Raw genomic sequence first — 22191 nt, 5'->3', positions numbered from 1 at the left:
ACAATCTATTGGTTATGAACTGTAGATTAAAACTGAAGAAACTGCAAAAAGGTGGGAATTTAAGGAGATGGGACCTGGATAAACTGACTAACCCGGAGACTGAACAGAGTTTAAGGGAGAGCATAAGGGAACAATTGTCATGAATGGGGGAAAGAAATACAGTAGAAGAAGAATGGATAGCTCTGAGAGTTGAAGTAGTGAAGGCGGCAGAGGATCAAGTAGGTAAAAAGACGAGAGCTAGTAGAAATCCTTGGGTAACAGAAGAAATACTGAATTTAATTGATGAAAGGAGAAAATATAAAAACGCAGTAAATGAAGCAGGCAAAAAGGAATACAAACGTCTCAAAAATGAGATTGACAGGAAGTGCAAAATGGCTAAGCAGGGATGGCTAGAGGACAGATGTAAGAATGTAGAGGTGCATATCACTAGGGGTAAGATATATACCGCCTACAGGAAAATTAAAGAGACCTTTGGAGAAAAGAGAACCACTTGTATGAATATCAAGAGCTCAGATGGAAACCCAGTACTAAGCAAAGTAGGGAAAGCAGAAAGGTGGAGGGAGTATATAGTGGGTCTAAACAAGGGCAATGTGCTTGAGGACAATATTATGGAAATGGAAGAGGATGTAGATGAAGATGAAATGGGAGATACGATACTGCATGAAGAGTTTGACAGAGCACTGAAAGACCTGAGTGGAAACAAGGCCCCCGGAGTAGACAACATGACAGTAGAACTACTGACGACCATGGGAGAGCCAGTCCTGACAAAACTCTACCATCTGGTGAGCAAGTTGTATGAGACAGGCGAAATACCTTCAAACTTCAAGAAGAATATAATAATTCCAATCCCAAAGAAAGCAGATGTTGACACATGTGAAAATTACCGAACTATCAGTTTAATAAGTCACAGCTGCAAAATACTAATACTAATTCTTTACAGACAAATGGAAAAACTGGTAGAAGCTGACCTCAGGGAAGATCAATTTGGATTCCATAGAAGTGTTGGAACATGTGAGGCAATACTGACCTTACAACTTATCTTAGAAGAAAGATTTAGGAAAGGCAAACCTACGTTTCTAGCATTTGTAGACTTAGAGAAAGCTTTTGACGATGTTGACTGGAATACTCTCTTTCAAATTCTGAAGGTGGCAGGGGTAAAATACAGGGAGCGAAAGACTATTTACAATTTGTACAGAAAGCAGATGGCAGTTATAAGAGTCGAGGGGCATGAAAGGGAAGCAGTGGTTGGGCAGGGAGTGAGACAGGGTTGTAGCCTATCCCCGATGTTATTCAATCTGTATATTGAGAAAGCAGTGAAGGAAACAAAAGAAAAATCTGGAGTAGGTATTAAAATCCATGGAAAAGAAATAAAAACTTTGAGGCTCACCGATGACATTGTAATTCTGTCTGAGACAGCGAAGGACTTGGAAGAGCGGTTGAACGGAATGGACAGTGTCATGAAAGGAGGGTATAAGATGAACATCAACAAAAGCAAAACGAAGATAATGGAATGTAGTCGAATTAAGTCAGGTGATGCTGAGGGAATTAGATTAGTAAATGAGACTCTTAAAGTAGTAAAGCAGTTTTTCTATTTGGGGAGCAAAATAACTGATGATGGTCGAAGTAGAGAGGATATAAAATGTAGACTGTCAATGGCAAGGAAAGCATTTCTGAAGAAGAGAAATTTGTTAACATCGAATATAGATTTAAGTGTCAGGAAGTCGTTTCTGAAAGTATTTGTAAGGAGAATAGCCATGTATGGAAGTGAAACATGGACGATAACTACACTCCTGGAAATTGAAATAAGAACACCGTGAATTCATTGTCCCAGGAAGGGGAAACTTTATTGACACATTCCTGGGGTCAGATACATCACATGATCACACTGACAGAACCACAGGCACATAGACACAGGCAACAGAGCATGCACAATGTCGGCACTAGTACAGTGTATATCCACCTTTCGCAGCAATGCAGGCTGCTATTCTCCCATGGAGACGATCGTAGAGATGCTGGATGTAGTCCTGTGGAACGGCTTGCCATGCCATTTCCACCTGGCGCCTCAGTTGGACCAGCGTTCGTGCTGGACGTGCAGACCGCGTGAGACGACGCTTCATCCAGTCCCAAACATGCTCAATGGGGGACAGATCCGGAGATCTTGCTGGCCAGGGTAGTTGACTTACACCTTCTAGAGCACGTTGGGTGGCACGGGATACATGCGGACGTGCATTGTCCTGTTGGAACGGCAAGTTCCCTTGCCGGTCTAGGAATGGTAGAACGATGGGTTCGATGATGGTTTGGATGTACCGTGCACTATTCAATGTCCCCTCGACGATCACCAGTGGTGTACGGCCAGTGTAGGAGATCGCTCCCCACACCATGACGCCGGGTGTTGGCCCTGTGTGCCTCGGTCGTATGCAGTCCTGATTGTGGCGCTCACCTGCACGGCGCCAAACACGCATACGACCATCATTGGCACCAAGGCAGAAGCGACTCTCATCGCTGAAGACAACACGTCTCCATTCGTCCCTCCATTCACGTCTGTCGCGACACCACTGGAGGCGGGCTGCAAGATGTTGGGGCGTGAGCAGAAGACGGCCTAACGGTGTGCGGGACCGTAGCCCAGCTTCATGGAGATGATTGCGAATGGTCCTCGCCGATACCCCAGGAGCAACAGTGTCCCTAATTTGCTGGGAAGTGGCGGTGCGGTCCCCTACGGCACTGCGTAGGATCCTATGGTCTTGGCGTGCATCCGTGCGTCTCTGCGGTCCGGTCCCAGGTCGACGGGCACGTGCACCTTCCGCCGACCACTGGCGACAACATAGATGTACTGTGGAGACCTCACGCCCCACGTGTTGAGCAATTCGGCGGTACGTCCACCCGGCCTCCCGCATGCCCACTATACGCCCTCGCTCAAAGTCCGTCAACTGCACATACGGTTCACGTCCACGCTGTCGCGGCATGCTACCAGTGTTAAAGACTGCGATGGAGCTCCGTATGCCATGGCAAACTGGCTGACACTGACGGCGGCAGTGCACAAATGCTGCGCAGCTAGCGCCATTCGACGGCCAACACTGCTGTTCCTGGTGTGTCCGCTGTGCCGTGCGTGTGATCATTGCTTGTACAGCCCTCTCGCAGTGTCCAGAGCAAGTATGGTGGGTCTGACACACCGGTGTCAATGTGTTCTTTTTTCCATTTCCAGGAGTGTAGTTTGGACAAGAAGAGAATAGAAGCTTTCGAAATGTGGTGCTACAGAAGAATGCTGAAGATTAGATGGGTAGATCATATAACTAATGAGGAGGTATTGAATAGGATTGGGGAGAAGAGAAGTTTGTGGTACAACATGACTAGAGGAAGGGATCGGTTGATAGGACATGTTCTGAGGCATCAAGGGATCACCAATTTGGTATTGGAGGGCAGCGTGGAGGGTAAAAATCATAGAGGTAAACCAAGACATGAATACACTAAACAGATTCAGAAGGATGTAGGTTGCAGTAGGTACTGGGAGATGAAGAGGCTTGCACAGGATAGAGTAGCATGGAGAGCTGCATCAAACCAGTCTGAGGACTGAAGACCACAACAACAACAACAACATTCTACAGAAGTGTTCAGTTAAGAATATTGTTTAAAATGATAACTGAACATCTTGCAGAAGCCTCTTCAGAAACCTATGGATCATTATACTTACATCCAAATATGTTGGACTGAGCAAAGATTGGGAAATTGTACGGGCACTGATAACCACGCAGTTGAGCGCCCCACAAACCAAACATCATCATCATCATCATCATCATCATCCAAATATGTATACTCTCTAATGGTATTTGTGTTTAATTAAAGTGAATTTAGGATAAACTGTGTAACTGACAACTACAGTACTTGAAGTAAAAATTACTGTCACATAGGCTATGTATACCCATCGAGCATGCAGAATGGAGTTTTATATTCTGGGTCCAAAATTGTGTAACAGGTTACCAGTAGATATGATGTAGGGAACTAAAAATAACAATAAACATAGTAAACTAATACCTCATTACCTACTCCAGCAGTTCATCAGAATATCTGGACTGAGGGATGTAAATTCTGCATAACTCTAATGTTTATATCTAACAGTTCTTTTTTATCTTTACTAGTGTGTGGATAGCTTATTTTGTTATGTGTAAAGTTACATTGAAAGGAGAAAATATAAAAATGCAGTAAATGAGCAGGCAAAAAGGAATACAAACGTCTCAAAAATGAGATCGACAGGAAGTGCAAAATGGCTAAGCAGGGATGGCTAGAGGACAAATGTAAGGATGTAGAGGCTTATCTCACTAGGGGTAAGATAGATACTGCCTACAGGAAAATTAAAGAGACCTTTGGAGAAAAGAAAATGACTTGTATGAATATCAAGAGCTCATTTCTAAGCAAAGAAGGGAAAGCAGAAAGGTGGAAGGAGTATATAGAGGGTCTATACAAGGACGATGTACTTGAGGACAATATTATGAAAATGGAAGAGGACGTAGATGAAGATGAAATGGGAGGTATAATACTGCATGAAGAGTTTGACAGAGCACTGAAAGACCTGAGTCGAAACAAGGCCCTGGGAGTAGACAACATTCCATTAGAACTACTGACAGCCTTGGGAGAGCCAGTCCTGACAAAAATCTACCATCTGGTGAGCAAGTTGTATGAGACAGGCGAAATACCTTCAAACTTCAAGAAGACTATAATAATTCCAATCCCAAAGAAAGCAGATGTTGACACATGTGAAAATTACCGAACTATCAGTTTAATAAGTCACAGCTGCAAAATACTAATACTAATTCTTTACAGACAAATGGAAAAACTGGTAGAAGCTGACCTCAGGGAAGATCAATTTGGATTCCATAGAAGTGTTGGAACATGTGAGACAATACTGACCTTACAACTTATCTTAGAAGAAAGATTTAGGAAAGGCAAACCTACGTTTCTAGCATTTATAGACGTAGAGAAAGCTTTTGACGATGTTGACTGGAATACTCTCTTTCAAATTCTGAAGGTGGCAGGGGTAAAATACAGGGAGCGAAAGACTATTTACAATTTGTACAGAAAGCAGATGGCAGTTATAAGAGTCGAGGGGTATGAAAGGGAAGCAGTGGTTGGGAAGGGAGTGAGACAGGGTTGTAGCCTATCCCCGATGTTATTCAATCTGTATATTGAGCAAGCAATAAAGGAAACAAAAGAAAAGTTCGGAGGAGGAATTAAAATCCATGGAGAAGAAATAAAAACTTTGAGGTTCGCCGATGACATTGTAATTCTGTCAGAGACAGCAAAGGACTCGGAAGAGCAGTTGAACGGAATGGACAGTATCTTGAAAGGAGAGTATAAGATGAACATCAACAAATGCAAACTAGGATACTGGAATGTAGTCTAATTAAGTCGGGTGATGCTGAGGGAATTAGATTAGGAAATGAGACACTTAAGGTAGTAAAGGAGTTTTGCTATTTGGAGAGCAAAATAACTGATGATGGTCGAAGTAGAGAGGATATAAAATGTAGACTGGCAATGGCAAGGGAAGATTTCTGAAGAAGAAAAATTTGTTAACATCGAGTATAGATTTAAGTGTCAGGAAGTCGTTTCTGAAAGTATTTGTATGGAGTGTAGCCATGTATGGAAGTGAAACGTGGACGATAAATACTTTAGACAAGAAGAGTATAGAAGCTTTTGAAATGTGGTGCTACAGAATAATGCTGAAGATTAGATGGGTAGATCACATAACTAATGAGGAGGTATTGAATTGAATTGGGGAGAAGAGGAGCTTGTGGCACAACTTGACTAGAAGAAGGGATCGGTTGGTAGGACATGTTCTGAGACATCAAGGGATCACCAATTTAGTATTGGAGGGCAGCGTGGAGGGTAAAAATCATAGAGAGGGACCAAGACATGAATACACTAAGCAGATTCAGAGGGATGTAGGTTGCAGTAGGTACTGGGAGATGAAGAAGCTTGCACAGTATAGAGTAGCATGGAGAGCTGCATCAAACCAGTCTCATGACTGAAGATACAACAACTACAACATAAAGTTACATAAAGGCTTTGTTTGAAGTCTCAGACAAAAAACATCAACTGCATAGAAAAAGAGGAGTACTAGCTTTTGTTACTAAAGCAGATAAAAATAAACAGAGAAATTTGAAATAATTATTAGCATGAGTCGAAGCACTAAACATAATTTGTTGTTAATATACTTTATAGAAATAGCCTGCAATAAATCTTTCTGCACATGAATGTGTAACTTTGATTCAGTCCACATCACTGAAAGCTCTTCTTTATTATGGGATTTATGGAACATGATTTGTGAATGAGAGGAACAGATTTACACAAACTACTTCACACAAAGGCTATTTCCTTATAGATATCTTATCTTTAGTGTGGAGTGGGGTTCTCTGTTACAGAAAAAAGTTCTTCACTAAGCTCATATCAATACATAGCAACAACAATGGAATTCATTCTTTCATTCATTTGCATATTGTATTGTGTGAATCCTGTCATGAAGAAGACCCTTCAGGGATATGGAATGAGTCAAGTGATTCATAAACAGCCATAAGTTACCACCACTAACTACTCCTCTTAAGTGTACTAATAATAAGTTATGACTAGTGCTAATCTACTCAAATTGATACTTGTGTTAATTACTTCTACATTACTATATACATGTATTGTTGTTTACCAATCAAGAAGTACACAACAAATACCACGAGAGACCGCCACCACACAGCGACCACCACTTACCTGGCGTCTCTCAGATCTGTGCAAAAATGTCCAGATGGTTCTCATAAACCCAGACCTTCCCCTGCTTTGGTCCATCATGTATGATGGTCGATAGTGTAGACTGTCAATAGGCAATGCTGTTCACCACAAACTCCTTTGCCTCCACCTCGTATTAGCAGACATGGGAATCCTTCCACCAACAGGCTCAAAACATGACATGCTGCTAACACTCAGACATTTCAGTCGCAGCAAGTAGACAGTCCTGGATCAGCACTTAGACATTTTGGTTCACTGCCTGCACTCTGCTCGGTATGGTACTCTTGTAGACTACCTTCCATCTTACCTGTCACTATTTACAGAGTAACTGACCCATCAAGAGTGCCTACAACGTTATTATCAGCTATACATTACATAGACTGCCAAGAGACAGTAAAGTTATTTTAGATATCAAGAAAAGGATAGATTGCTACTCACCACATCATAGTGGAGATGCTGAGTCACATACAGGCACAACAAAAAGACTACTAAACACATAAGCTTTCAGCCAGAAGGCCTCCTCCTGAAACAGACAACACTCACTCACACACACACACACACACACACACACACACACTTTCATGCAGATACAGTTCACACACACATGACCACTGTCTCAGGCTGCCAAGCCAAAGCCAGACTGCGAGCAACTGTGCATGATGGGAGAAGCAATCTGTGTGATGAGGGTGGGAAATGGTAAGAAGTTGGTTGTTGGGAGCATACAGGGGCAAGGTGGAGAGAGGGTAGGACACCTAGGTGCAGTTGGGAGGTTAGACGTAAGGCAGGGGGGGAGAGGAGGGTAGCAGAAATGGAGAGAAGTAAAAAGACTGTGGGTGTGCTTGAGGAATAGAAGGCTGTGTAGTGCTGGGAGTGGTAAAACAGAAGGAGATAGGTGGGTGAAAGACAATGACTAATGAAGGTTGAGGACAGGAAGATTAAGGAAATGTAAGATGTGCTGCAGGGAGTGTTCTCACTTGCACAATTCAGAAAAGCTCGTCGGTAGAAAGGATCCAAATGGCACAGGCTGTGAAGCAGTCCTTAAAATGCAGAACATTGTGTTGGGCAGCGAGCACAGCAACTTAGTGGTCCAGCTGTTTCTTGGTCACAATTTTTCGGTGGTCATTCATGTAGACGGACAGTTTGTCAGTTGTCATGCCCATGTAGAACAAAGTACAGTAGTTGCAGCTTAGCTTGTAAATCACATGACTAGTTTCACAGGTAGCCCAGCGTTTGATGGGGTAGGTCATTCTTGTGACCAGACAGGAGTAGGTGGAGATGGGAGATGTGTGGGATAGATCTTGTATCGGTGTCTATTACAGGGATATGAGCTGTGAGGCAAGAGGATAGGAGCAGGGGCTGTGTAGAGATGGACGAGGGTATGGTGTATGTTCAGTGGGCAGTGGGATACCATTGTGGGAGGAGTGGGTAGTATGCTTTTCATTTCAGTGCATGACAAGAGATAGTTGAAACCCTCACAGAAAATGTGACTCCGTTACTCCAGTGCTGGGTGGTACAGGTAATGACCCCACAAGCTGTGCTTTACCGGCCCCCATCCCTGTCTTGTTATCCCTCCCTCTCCCAGCCTGCTCCTTACCCCCACCACCCAGATTACTTCTCCCATTATGCACAGTTGTTCACAGTTTGGCCTTGGCACCCAGAGATGATGGCCATGTGTGTGTGAGCTGTGTTTGTATGAATGTGTGTTTTTATGTTATCTGGCAAACATAAAACAATGGAAAATCCAGGATGGAATGTAACAATATTATGAGAAGGAAAGCTGCCACTCACCATATAGCGGTGAGATGCTGAGTCGCCCATAGCACAACAAAAAGATTTTCACACTTAAAGTTTTTGGCCAATGGCCTTTGTCAACAACAGACGTTTTTGGCCAATGGCCTTTGTCAACAATGGTCACACATATAGTATGGTGGACAGTGAATTGCTGCAAGTTGAGCAGCGGGCAGGGGGGAGTAGGGGGAAGCGGGGGGGGGGGGGGGGGGGGGGAAGCAGTGGAAAACGAGAAAAACATAGAGAGAAATAAATAAAAAATAAATAAAACAAAAAGACTGAGTGTAATGGTGCAATGTCACCTGTGTAGTGCTAGAATGGGAGCAGGGAAGAGGCTGGATGTGCAAGGACAGCGACTAACGAAGGTTGAGTTTGGCAGCATGTTCAGCAGCGGGGTGGTCCACTTGTTCCCTGGCCACAGTTTGTCAGTGGCCATTCATGTAGACAGACAGCTTGTTGGTTGTCATGCCTTCATAGAATGCAGCACAGTGGTTGCAACATAGCTTGTAGACCACATGATTGTTTTCACAGGTAGCCCTGCCCTTGATGGGATAGGTGATGTTAGTGACCAGTAGGTGGTGGTGGGAGGATGTACGGGACAGGTCTTGCATCTAGGTCTATTACAGGGGTATGAGCCATGAGGTAAGGGATTGGGAGCAGGGGTTGTGTAAGGATGAATGAGTATATCGTGTAGGTGCGGTGGATGGTGGAATACCACTAGGGGGGGGGGGGGGGGGGGGGAAGGATAGTGGGCAGGACAATTCTCATTTCAGGGCATGGCGAGAGGTAATCGAAACCTTGGCAGAGAATGTAATTCAGTTGCTCCAGTCTTGAGTGGTACTGAGTTACGAGGGGAGTGCTCCTCTGCAGCCAGATGGTGGGGCTTCGGGAACTGGTGGGAGACGGGAAAGATAAGGATGGGAGATTTGTTGTTGTACAAGGTTGGGAGGATAATTACAGTCAGTGAAGGCTTCAGTGAGACTCTTGGTATATTTCAAGAGGGACTGTTTTTCACTGCAGATGCTACAACCACGAGTGGCTAGGCTTTATGTAGGGGTCTTATTGGTATGGAATGGGTGGCAGCTGTTGAAGTGGACGTATTGCTGGTGGTTAGTAGGTTTGATATGGACGGAGGCACTGATGTAGCCATCTTCAAGGTAGAGGTCAACATCTAGGAAGGTGGCTTGTTGGGTTGAGTAGGGCCAGGTGAAGCAAATGTGGGAGAAGTTGTTGAGGTTCTTGAGGAATGCCCTCACCTTCGATCCAGATAGCAAAGATGTCATCAATTAATCTGAACCAGGTGAGGGGTTTAGGATTCTAGGTGTTTAGGAAGGATTCCTCTAGATGGCCCATGAATAGGTTGGCATAGGATGATGCCATGCAGGTGCCCATAGCCGTCAGATTTGTTTGTAGGTAGTGCCTTCATAGGAGAAGTAACTGTGGGTGAGAATATAGTTGGTCATGGCGACTAGGAAGGAGTTTGTTGGTTTGGATTCTGTCAGGTGTTGGGAAAGGTAGTGTTCAATAGCAGTAAGGCCATGGGCATTAGGAATGTTAGTGTACAGGGAGGCAGCATCAATAGTGATGAGCAGGGCACTGTGTGGTAAAGGGACAGGAAGTGTGGAGAGTCGATGAAGAAAATGGTTGGTATCTTTTATGTAGGAGGGTAGGTTCCATGTAATAGGTCGAGGGTGTTTATCTGTGACAGTAGAGATTCTCTCAGTGGGGGCACAGTAACTGGCCACAATGGGGCATCCTGGGTGGTTAGGTTAATAGACTTTAGGAAGCATGTAGAAAGTAGGAGTGTGGGGAGTGGTAGTAGTGAGTAGAGAGATGGACTCTGGGAAGAGGTTCTGGGCTGGACCTATGGATTTGAGTAGTGACTGGAGATCCTGCTGGATTACTGGAATGGGGTCACTGTGGCAAGGTTTGTAGGTGGAAGTATCTGACAGCTAGGGGAGTCCTTCCGCCAGATAATCCTTGTGGTTCAGAACAACAGTGGTGGACTGCAGTTGTTTCTGTGGATGTAAGGTTAGACTGCATGTTGAAGGTTTTGGGGAATGATAGTGAGGCAAGGTTTGAGGGATGGCTAGAGGACAAATGTAAGGATGTAGAGGCTCATCTCACTAGGGGTATGATAGATACTGCCTACAGGAAAATTAAAGAGACATTTGGAGAAAAGATAGCTCAGATGGAAACCCAGTTCTAAGCAAAGAAAGGAAAGCAGATAGGTGGAAGGAGTATACAGAGGGTCTATACAAGGGTGATGTACTTGAGGACGATATTATGGAAATGGAAGAGGATGTAGATGAAGATGAAATGGGAGATACGATACTGCGTGAAGAGTTTGACAGAGCACTGAAAGACCTGAGTCAAAACAAGGCCCTGGGAGTAGACAACATTCTGTTAGAACTACTGACAGCCTTGGGCGAGCCAGTCCTGACAAAACTCTACCATCTGGTGAGCAAGATGTATGAGACAGGCGAAATACCCTCAAACTTCAAGAAGAATATAATAATTCCAATCCCAAAGAAGACAGATGTTGATAGATGTGAAAATTACCGAACTATCAGTTTAATAAGTCACAGCTGCAAAATACTAATACTAATTCTTTACAGACAAATGGAAAAACTGGTAGAAGCTGACCTCGGGGAAGATCAATTTGGATTCCGTAGAAGTGTTGGAACATGTGAGGCAATACTGACCTTACAACTTATCTTAGAAGAAGATTTAGGAAAGGCAAACCTACGTTTCTAGCATTTGTAGACTTAGAGAAAGCTTTTGACAATGTTGACTGGAATACACTAAAGGTGGCAGGGGTAAAATACAGGGAGCGAAAAACTATTTACAATTTGTACAGAAACCAGATGACAGTTATAAGAGTCGAGGGGCATGAAGGGAAAGCAGTGACTGAGAATGGAGAGAGACAGGGTTGTAGCCTATCCCCGATGTTATTCAATCTTTAGACTGAACACGCAGTAAAGGAAACAAAAGAAAAATTTGGAGTAAGAATTAAAATCCATGGAGAAGAAATAAAAACTTTTAGGTTTGCTGACAACATTGTAATTCTGTCAGAGACAGCAAAGGACCTGGAAGGGCAACTTAACAGAATGGATTGTGTCTTGAAAAGGGGATATAAGATGAACATCAGCAAAAGCAAAATTAGGATAATGGAATGTAGTCTAATTAAACCGGGTGATGCTGAGGGAATTAGATTAGGAAATGAGACACTTAAAGTAGTAGATGAGTTTTGCTATTTGGGGAGCAAGATAACTGGGGATGGTCAAAGTAGAGAGGATATAAAATGTAGACTGGCAATGGCAATGAAAGCATTACTGAAGAAGAGAAATTTGATCACATCGAGTATAGGTTTAAGTGTCAGGAAGTTGTTCCTAAAAGCATTTGTATGGAGTGTAGCCATGTATGGAAGTGAAACATGGACGATAAATAGTTTGGACAAAAAGAGAATAGAAGCTTTTGAAATGTGGTGCTACAGACGAATGCTGAAGATTAGATGGGTAGATCACATAACTAATGAGGAGGTATTGAACTGAATTGGGGAGAAGAGGAGTTTGTGGCACAACTTGACAAGAAGAAGGGATCGGTTGGTAGGACATGTTCTGAGGCATCAGGGGATCTCAAATTTAGCAATGGAGGGCAGCGGAGAGGGTAAAAATTGTAGAGGGAGACCAAGAGATGAATACACTAAGCACATTCAAAAGGATGTAGGTTGCAGTAAGTATTGCGAGATGAAGAAGCATGCACATGATAGAGGCCACAACAACAACAACAACAACAACAACATGGTCTGATTCGTAGGGTTGGTGTCCTAAACCCCTCACATGGTTCAGATTCATTGATGACATCTTTGCTATCTGGATCGAAGGTGAGGGCATTCCTCAAGAACCTCAACAACTTCTCCCACATTTGCTTCACCTGGCCCTACTCAACCCAACAAGCCACCTTCCTAGATGTTGACCTCTACCTTGAAGATGGCTACATCAGTGCCTCCGTCCATATCAAACCTACTAACCACCAGCAATACGTCCACTTCAACAGCTGCCACCCATTCCATACCAATAAGACCCCTCCATAAAGCTTAGCCACTCATGGTCGTAGCATCTGCAGTGTAAAACAGTCCCTCTTGAAATATACCAAGGGTCTCACTGAAGCCTTCACTGACTGTAATTATCCTCCCAACCTTGTACAACAACAAATCTCCCATCCTTATCATTCCAGTCTCCCACCAGTTCCCGAAGCCCCACCATCTGGCTGCAGAGGAGCACTCCCCTTGTAACTCAGTACCACTCAAGACTGGAGCAACTGAATTACATTCTCTGCCAAGGTTTCGATTACCTCTCGCCATGCCCTGAAATGAGAATTGTCCTGCCCACTATCCTTCCCACCCCCCCACAGTGGTATTCCACTGCCCACCGAACCTACACAATATAACCATTCATCCTTACACAACCCCTGCTCCCAATCCCTTACCTCATGGCTCATACCCCTGTAATAGACCTAGATGCAAGACCTGTCCCGTACATCCTCCCACCACCACCTACTGGTCACTAACATCACCTATCCCATCAAAGGCAGGGCTACCTGTGAAAACAATCATGTGGTCTACAAGCTATGTTGCAACCACTGTGCTGCATTCTATGAAGGCATGACAACCAACAAGCTGTCTGTCCACACGAACGGCCACCGACAAACTGTGGCCAGGAAACAAGTGGACCACCCCGTTGCTGAACACACTGCAAAACATGATATCCTTCATTTCAATGACTGCTTCACAGCCTGTGCCATATGGACCCTTCCCACCAATACCAGCTTTCCTGATTTGCACAGGTGTGAACTTTCCCAGGAATACATCCCACATTCCCGTAATCCTCTGGGCTTCAACCTTCGTTAGTTGCTGTCCTCACACATCCAGCCCCTTCCCTGCTCCCATTCCAGCACTACACAGCTGTCATTCCACCATCACACCCAGTCTTTTATTTATTTATTTATTTCTCTGTATGTCTCTCCTTTTCCACTACTTCTGCCCCCCCCCCCCCCCCCCGCCCCCTCCTCTCCCATGCACACTGCCCAACTTGCAGCACTTCACTGTACACCATCCCCACCGTACTGTCCCTCCCCTTCCCTGCCCCAGCCTCCTCCTTTCCCCCACCCAGTCGCCACTCCCATCATGCACTGGTGCTGCTGCTCAGTGTGGTTTCAGTTACCTGAGATTGCAGTCATGTGTGTGAGTTGCGTTCAGGTGAGTGAGTGTGTGTGTGTGTGTGTGTGTGTGTGTGTGTGTGTGTGTGTGTGTGTGTGCGTGTGTGTGTCTATTGTTGACAAAGGCCACTGGCTGAAAGCTTTAAGTGTGAAAATTTTTTTGTTGTGCCTATTGGCAACTCAGCATCTCCACTATATGGTGAATGGCAACTTTCCTTCTCATAATATTATTTATGTTGTCTATTTCACAAGGAGGCCTCCTGGCCAGAAGCTTACATGTTTAGTAGTCTTTTTGTTGTGCCTTTCTGCAACTCAGCATCTCTGCTATATGGTGAGTAGCAATCCATCCTTTTCCCCAAGCAGTGGCAGAACACACACATAAGATACTGTTGTAATGGGCAAGCTTTCAGTGCCAGTGGCTCGTTCTCCAGGCAGAATGGTTGAAGGGGAAGGGAAAGGACAACAATCGTTTATGTGTGTGTTCTGCCGCCACTTGGTGAGTAGATTTTTATACATCCAATTAAATAATTTTGTCAATAGCTAATTGATTGTTTTCATAGTTAAATCTATCCTTTTCATAGTACTGTCATTATTCCATCCCGGATTTTCCATTGTTTCACTTAAGAAATCATTTATTAGGTTTAGGAGATCATGCACCATGCATTAAGTTCAGTACCATTATGTAATATACTGAATTTTTTTTTTTTTCCACCCTATCAAACATTTCTGTAATTAGCAAGCATGGCACACCCAGTTCTAAGGAAATGCATTTGCAACATGTATGTTGCAAGAAAAACAGATGCCTGTTAGCAGTCTATATACTGGAAAAATCCAGATTCATGTAATACGAATATAAAACTATGGAAAAACCAGGATGGAATAATGACAATATTATGAGAAGGATAGTTGCTACTTACCATACTGTGGAGATGCTGAGCCGTAGATAGGCACAACAAGAAGACAGTCAAACAAAGCTTTTAGTCAAACAGGCCTTCATCAGAATAGACAACATGAATGCACACTCTCACTCAAGCACAGCTCACAGACACGTGTGTGTGAGTTGTGTTTGTGTGAGTGTGTGTGTATGTTGTCCATTCTGATAAAGGCCTGTTTGGCTGAAAGCTTTCTTTGACAGTCTTTTTGTTGTGTCTATCTGTGACTCAGCATCTCAGCTATATGGTGAGTAGCAACTATCCTTCTCATAATATTGTCATTAATACAAATATTAGTTACATGGAAATTACATTCTTGGGAAAGGTATTCTGCAGAATGGTAAAAAAAGTGGCTTACAAGGTATCCTTTACTTTGTTTTTAAATAAATGGGTATGTTAATTTCCTGTCTGATGTCCACCAGTAATCTGCTATAGACCCTTACGCCAGAATATAAAACTCCATTCTGAAACTTAGAGAGAGAGACACACAGTCTATTTGAAAATTATTTATATAAATTCAAAAGGAAATAAAAAACTTCTTTTCAAAATATTAAGGGCTGAAAACTCAATTCAGTTTAGTGGCAAGTAGCTATGAAAATTGTCAACTGATACCTATTCCTGTGTTGTGCAAATAAATATTGCACTGTGATAAATATTTATGTTGTACTATAGGGATTAAGCCAGTGCTAGGGAATAAGCATGAATGTAGGGGCAACAGTAATTCATTATTAATGTGGTTCCTAACAGCTGTTTTCTTTCTTTCTGTTCCATATTCCTGATGTATCTACTATAAGAATGGCTGGAAAAGGATATGAAAGTATTGGAGGAAACTGGACTACACTGACAATATCTTATAAAGAGATGCTATTGTTTTGAGAGAACTTACGAGTGAAAATATCTACATTCTAACATTTTATGCCAATGACCTACATTCGAAAGAAAGGAAAGAAAAGAAAATTTTCTGGAACATGGTTACTAAACTCGTGTCAATATCTGCCTAATATGATTTTGTGTCCACTTACAAATCACATGCTGTACAGTTAATGAGTCCTTCCAGCGCCCCTTGCATGTTATTGTCACCAGGAGGCAATATAACCGAAAAGCTAGTTTGTATCAAAAAGTAAATACCAATAGAACAGAACAGTTAAGTTTTTTAAAAATTAACAAACTTCATGGTGACAGCAAATTAGAGACATAATAATTCTAACAATGGAAAGTTCAGGTGGGAATATCAACAATGTAGTCATAATACTTCTTTTCCTGAAAGAATGTAGCTAATAAGTAGATTGAAAACATGACATAATAAAAGAAACTCTTTGGCAGCCACAGGTGTAAGTAGCACACTTAAAATATAAAAAAATCATACATACCTGCATATGAGCGTGTCCAATTGTCATACACTAAATGTCATTCTTGTTTTTTTTCCCCCTTTAAAAAAATAGTTTGGAACCGAATACTGCTATTGCTAAATTTTCTCAGGGGATAATTCTGTAACATCTACATCTATACTCTGAAACCACTGTGAGGTGCAAGGCAGAGGGTATCTCCCATTGTATAAGTTATTATGGTTTCTTCCGGTTCCATTCACACTTGGAGCACAGCAAGAATGATTGTTTGAATGCCTCTGTGTGCAGTAATTATTCTGCTGTTATGCTTATGATCCCTATGTGAGCAATACATAGGGGATTGTACTATATTCCTAGAGTCACCATTTAAAGCTGGTTCTTGAAACTTTGTTAATAGATTTTCTCGGGAAAGTTTATGTCTATCTTCAAGAGTCATCCAATTCAGTTCCTTCAGTATCTGTGTGCCCCTCCACATGGATTAAACAAACCTGTGAACATTCAGGCTGCCCTTCTCTGTATACATTCAATATCCCTTGTTAATCCTATTTGTTATGGCTCCCACACACTTGAGCAATATTCTAGGATGGATCGCATGAGTGATTGTTCTGTGAAAGATGATTTGACAATATTCCACTATGGTAGTCATTGAAGGCATCATGCATTGCTCTCTTGACAGCCAAACGTGTTTCATTCAGAGTCTTTCTATCAATAGCCCTACACTTTGTTTTACACCTATTATGCAGTAATGTCTGTTTCTTTAGAAGTTTCTTCTTTAGAAGTTTCCTCCTACTATGGATTATTCTGCTGGATACATATCCATCCAGTACATGATGAACTATTCCTTTAAGCTTGAGCCATAGTTCCTCTACATGCTCCTGCCCTGTGTTGGAAGTTTCAAGTTCCTCATTGAGATATGACATTAATGATATTTTATCTAGTTTACCAAACATACGTATCTTTCTGCTTGGTTTAGTTGCCTTTTGTTGTTTGGTAATCATTGTTGCCACAACCAGGTCATGGGCACTGATATCAGTTTCAATGTGGACATCCTCAAAGAAGTCATGTCTGTTCATTCCCCTTAGATCCAATATGTTTCCATCATGAGTGCGGTTCCTACTATCTGTTCTAGGTAGTTTTCAAAGAAGGCATTAAGTACTGTTTAACAGGATGTCTTATCATGCACACTACTAACAAAACTATAATTTTTCCTTATTAATTGTTGGATTAGTAAATTCTCCAACAATGTTTACAGAGCTGCACAGGGTAGCTGTGCAGTCTGAGGTGCCTTGCCACAGTTTGCACGGCTTCCCCGTCAGAGTTTCGAGTCCTCCCTCGGGCATGGGTGTATGTGTTGTCCTTAGTTTAAGTTAGTTGAAGTTAGATTAAGTAGTGTGTGAGCCTAGGGACTGATGACCTCAGCAGTTTGGTCCCATAGGAACTTAACCACAAATTTTCCAATGTTTACACTATGATTGGGAACTTACAAATGAGTGAAATGAGGTTTTCTCTGAGGTTTTTGATTATATGAGGAGACGAGTCTAGCGGGCAATAGAAGGATACAATTATTTTATGCCCATCCCTGACACTGAGTCTTGCCCAAACAATCTACATGCAACTTCAATTTCTGTCTTGGTGTTTTTGAGTTTCTTGTCTACTGCAACTAATACTCATTTGCCTATCCTTTTGATATACATCTAAATTTTCCCAAAGAATCTCACTGCTATCAATATCAGGTTTCAACCAGCTTTCTGTACTCAGTATTATGTGAGCTTCACTGCTGTTCATGAGCACTTAAAACTCTGACACTTCGTTACGAATGCTTCTGTAGTTTACCATTAGGATTTTATTTTGTGTTAGCAGAAGAGCCAACACCGTGTTATGAGTGGAGGCCAAAATGCACGCATTTTAGCTCACGCAGGCTGGCATGAGGAAGGAAGAACTATACTGACGTGAGGTCTGGAACATGACAAGGAATGAGAATTCAGAAAGCGGATGTAATTAGTTTGATACTTACCTTTAATCCATTAATGATGAATGTCGCTCTTGATGGTACATGATTGACAATATTATCTGTTCAGAATACATTCTTGAAGGTAGTAATTATAGTAACTGAATATGGCGCCTTGCTAGGTCGTAGCAAATAACGTAGCTGAAGGCTATGCTAAACTGTCGTCTCTGCAAATGAGAGCGTATGTAGTCAGTGAACCATCGCTAGCAAAGTTGGCTGTACAACTGGGGCGAGTGCTAAGGAGTCTCTCTAGACTAGACCTGCTGTGTGGTGGCGCTGGGTCAGCAATCACTGATAGTGGTGACACGTGGGTCCGACGTATACTAACGGACCGTGGCCGATTTAAAGGCTACTACCTAGCAAGTGTGGTGTCTGGCGGTGACACCACATTTTAATACTCTCAACTGTTGGAGGCATTTATTTTAATCTTTCACTGATATTTCTTCGTTTCCTACAGCTATCATTATCTTGATTGGATGGAGAGTGACCTAATCTAAAACACTGTGGTGTGCATCCCACACATAGTTAGCTACCTGAATGGCAACCTCTGGTGTTTAGTTCACACCTAACCCATTTGGGGGGACACTACATATCTCAACTCATTGGTGCATGTCAAGGATGTCACAGCCTACCTTGTCACAGCCTCATCAAAGTCTCTGGTTCAGTCCTTGCACTCAACTCAGAACCAAAGGGCCATGATCTATTCTGGGAACAATGCTACAAATTGTGAACTTTGTTGAAACTCCATGCACAAGGCTGGTCTTCTCAACCTTCTCTGCCAGTCACTGGAATGACCCGAGTTTGACATCGGAGCCCAGACAACAGGCATGCGCTACAATCTGCAGTGGTTTCAGCCTACTCTCTGAGCCAATACTGTAATAGCCTTTCCAACACATTGAATAAGGCCCCAAGGCATACACACTGAGTGCACCTGGTGTCGTTTCCTGCTCCTTGCTGCCATTTCCCTAAGGGGTACCATCATTCACTGAACATTTGAACTGCTGATTACTAATAGACCACTACTCTTTTGCCTCTTCTTGACACTGGATAAAACAAGTTTCCCAAAAACAGGTGAAGTGAGTCCCACTGATTCAGTTTCAGTGAGAGAGAGCACCTCAAATTTGTTGGTTACAGGGATCAGTACAACACCCTGAGCCCTCCCAGGCCCCCGTCTACCCTGTACAGCCCGAGCATACAGGGTGTTTAAAAAATGACCGGTATATTTGATACGGCAATAAAAACTAAACAAGCAGCGATAGAAATACACCGTTTGTTGCAATATGCTTGGGACAACAGTACATTTTCAGGCGGACAAACTTTCGAAATTACAGTAGTTACAATTTTCAACAACAGATGGCGCTGCAAGTGATGTGAAAGATATAGAAGACAACGCAGTCTGTGGGTGCGCCATTCTGTACGTCGTCTTTCTGCTGTAAGCGTGTGCTGTTCACAACGTGCAAGTGTGCTGTGGCCAACATGGTTTATTCCTTAGAACAGAGGATTTTTCTGGTGTTGGAATTCCACCACCTAGAACACAGTGTTGTTGCAACAAGACGAAGTTTTCAACGGGGGTTTAATGTAACCAAAGGACCGAAAAGCGATACAATAAAGGATCTGTTTGAAAAATTTCAACGGACTGGGAACGTGACGGATGAACGTGCTGGAATGGTAGGGCGACCGCGTACGGCAACCACAGAGGGCAACGCGCAGCTAGTGCAGCAGGTGATCCGACAGCGGCCTCGGGTTTCCGTTCGCCATGTTGCAGCTGCGGTCCAAATGACGCCAATGTGCACCTATCATCTCATGCGCCAGAGTTTACACCTCTATCCATACAAAATTCAAACACGGCAACCCCTCAGCGCCGCTACCATTGCTGCACGAGAGACATTCGCTAACGATATAGTGCACAGGATTGATGACGGCGATATGCATGTGGGCAGCATTTGGTTTACTGACGAAGCTTATTTTTACCTGGACGGCTTCGTCAATAAACAGAACTGGCGCATATGGGGAACCGAAAAGCCCCATGTTGCAGTCCCATCGTCCCTGCATCCTCAAAAAGTACTGGTCTGGGCCGCCATTTCTTCCAAAGGAATCATTGGCCCATTTTTCAGATCCGAAACGATTACTGCATCACGCTATCTGGACATTCTTCGTGAATTTGTGGTGGTACAAACTGCCTTAGACGACACTGCGAACACCTCGTGGTTTGTGCAAGATGGTGCCCGGCCACATCGCACGGCCGACGTCTTTAATTTCCTGAATGAATATTTCGATGATCGTGTGATTGCTTTGGGCTATCCAAAACATACAGGAGGCGGCATGGATTGGCCTCTCTATTCGCCAGACATGAACCCCTGTGACTTCTTTCTGTGGGGACACTTGAAAGACCAGGTGTACCGCCAGAATCCAGAAACAATTGAACAGCTGAAGCAGTACATCTCATCTGCATGTGAAGCCATTCCGCCAGACACGTTGTCAAAGGTTTCGGGTAATTTCATTCAGAGACCACACCATATTATTGCTACGCATGATGGATATGTGGAAAATATAGTACTATAGAGTTTCCCAGACTGCAGCGCCATCTGTTGTTGACAATTGTAACTACTGTAATTTCGACAGTTTGTCTGCCTGAAAATGTACTGTTGTCCCAAGCATATTGCAACAAACGGTGTATTTCTATCACTGCTCGTTTAGTTTTTATTACCGTTTCAAATATACCGGTCATTTTTGAAACACCCTGTAGATCTACCATTGACATGCCTCTTGCATCCAAGTGGACAAGTAATGACAGATGCTGTACTTTCTGCAGAGAAGATAGGATGGACAGGACAGGACAGTACTTGAGGTAGCTCTGGTACAGGTATCACAGCTACACAACTCTCAGGAGCTCCTCCAACACACCAATTTGCAGTGGCAGCCAATTGTTTAACAGTAGTCAGGGCAATTTCCAGCCGCTTATGAATTTCAACAAATTCATCCTATGTTCAAGAACAGCATTCGAGAACAGCATTTTGGCTGGTAGAAAGTGTTACAAGACAGTGAAAAAATAACTTTAAATGAAGCCCACTGATTATCTTTTGAGCTGTTGAGCTAAAAAGTTGCTAATACCCTGTAAGAATTTAAGAAAATGCACAAAATGAGGTTTCTATTAGGCAACTCAGAAAACTGTGACAACATTACTAGTTTTCAGGTCAGTTACAGTTGTTAGCAAATTCGAAAACAGAGTTATTTACAATAGTTGCAGACAACATACAGTTTACAACAGGTGCAGATAATATACAGGGCTACTCCACTTTAAGGGAAAACTAGATGTAACACAATGTGTTAATTACAATATCTGCTATAGTAACAAAATCACAAATGCCAATTTACTACAAATTGCTCATGGATTATGCACGGAGAATGGTAGCTTCCAAAAATTCTCAAAAATGCATGGGTATTTGTGTTGATATAAACATATGATAGAGAAGAAGTACCTTGAAACATGGCAATGTGCTGGACACGAATGACCACACTTCAGATAAGTAATCGTTTTAAGAATTCATTCAATAGGTAAGAATGTGAGGTGGCTTCAGAAAGAAACCCGGTTGTTGTATGGGCAATGGAACTAAAGTCATAGCCTTTTTAAATAAATGAGTGCTGATTAGAATCGAGCGGGATAGCAGACAGATGGACGGCGAGAGCAGAGGTAGCGTGTTGAAGGGTTACAACAAGATCCAAGTCGGACACGGTAGGCTGGCACGGTGACTTGCAAGTACATGAAGACAGAAGGACACAGAAAAGCCAGGGGTAGCTTAGAAATATTACACAATATCCACAGAGGGACACCCCTTGGGGATGGGGAAGGTGCACTGCTCTGACCAGAGGCTGCCACAGTTTAAAAAAGTAGTTCATTTGAGAAAACTTAAATTAGAGCAGAGGGCCAGAGTAAAATTGGTAGAAGAGTGTAAATCAAAAGTGTATGTGTGCAGAAAGCAACAGGGAAAGTATAACATAAAATGTGCCTGTATTAAGGGAAAAGATGGTGGCTGATGTCACAAGTGGTTTAATGGGGGGGAAGGGGCACGCACATCAGTCCATTGTTGAGGACTAGCTGTTCGACCAAGGAGCAGTACGGATGTCGGGTAGT

Source organism: Schistocerca cancellata, chromosome 8 (genome assembly GCF_023864275.1).
Source record: "Schistocerca cancellata isolate TAMUIC-IGC-003103 chromosome 8, iqSchCanc2.1, whole genome shotgun sequence".
NCBI lineage: Eukaryota > Metazoa > Arthropoda > Insecta > Orthoptera > Acrididae > Schistocerca > Schistocerca cancellata.
Note: the sequence above shows the minus strand (reverse complement) of the source record.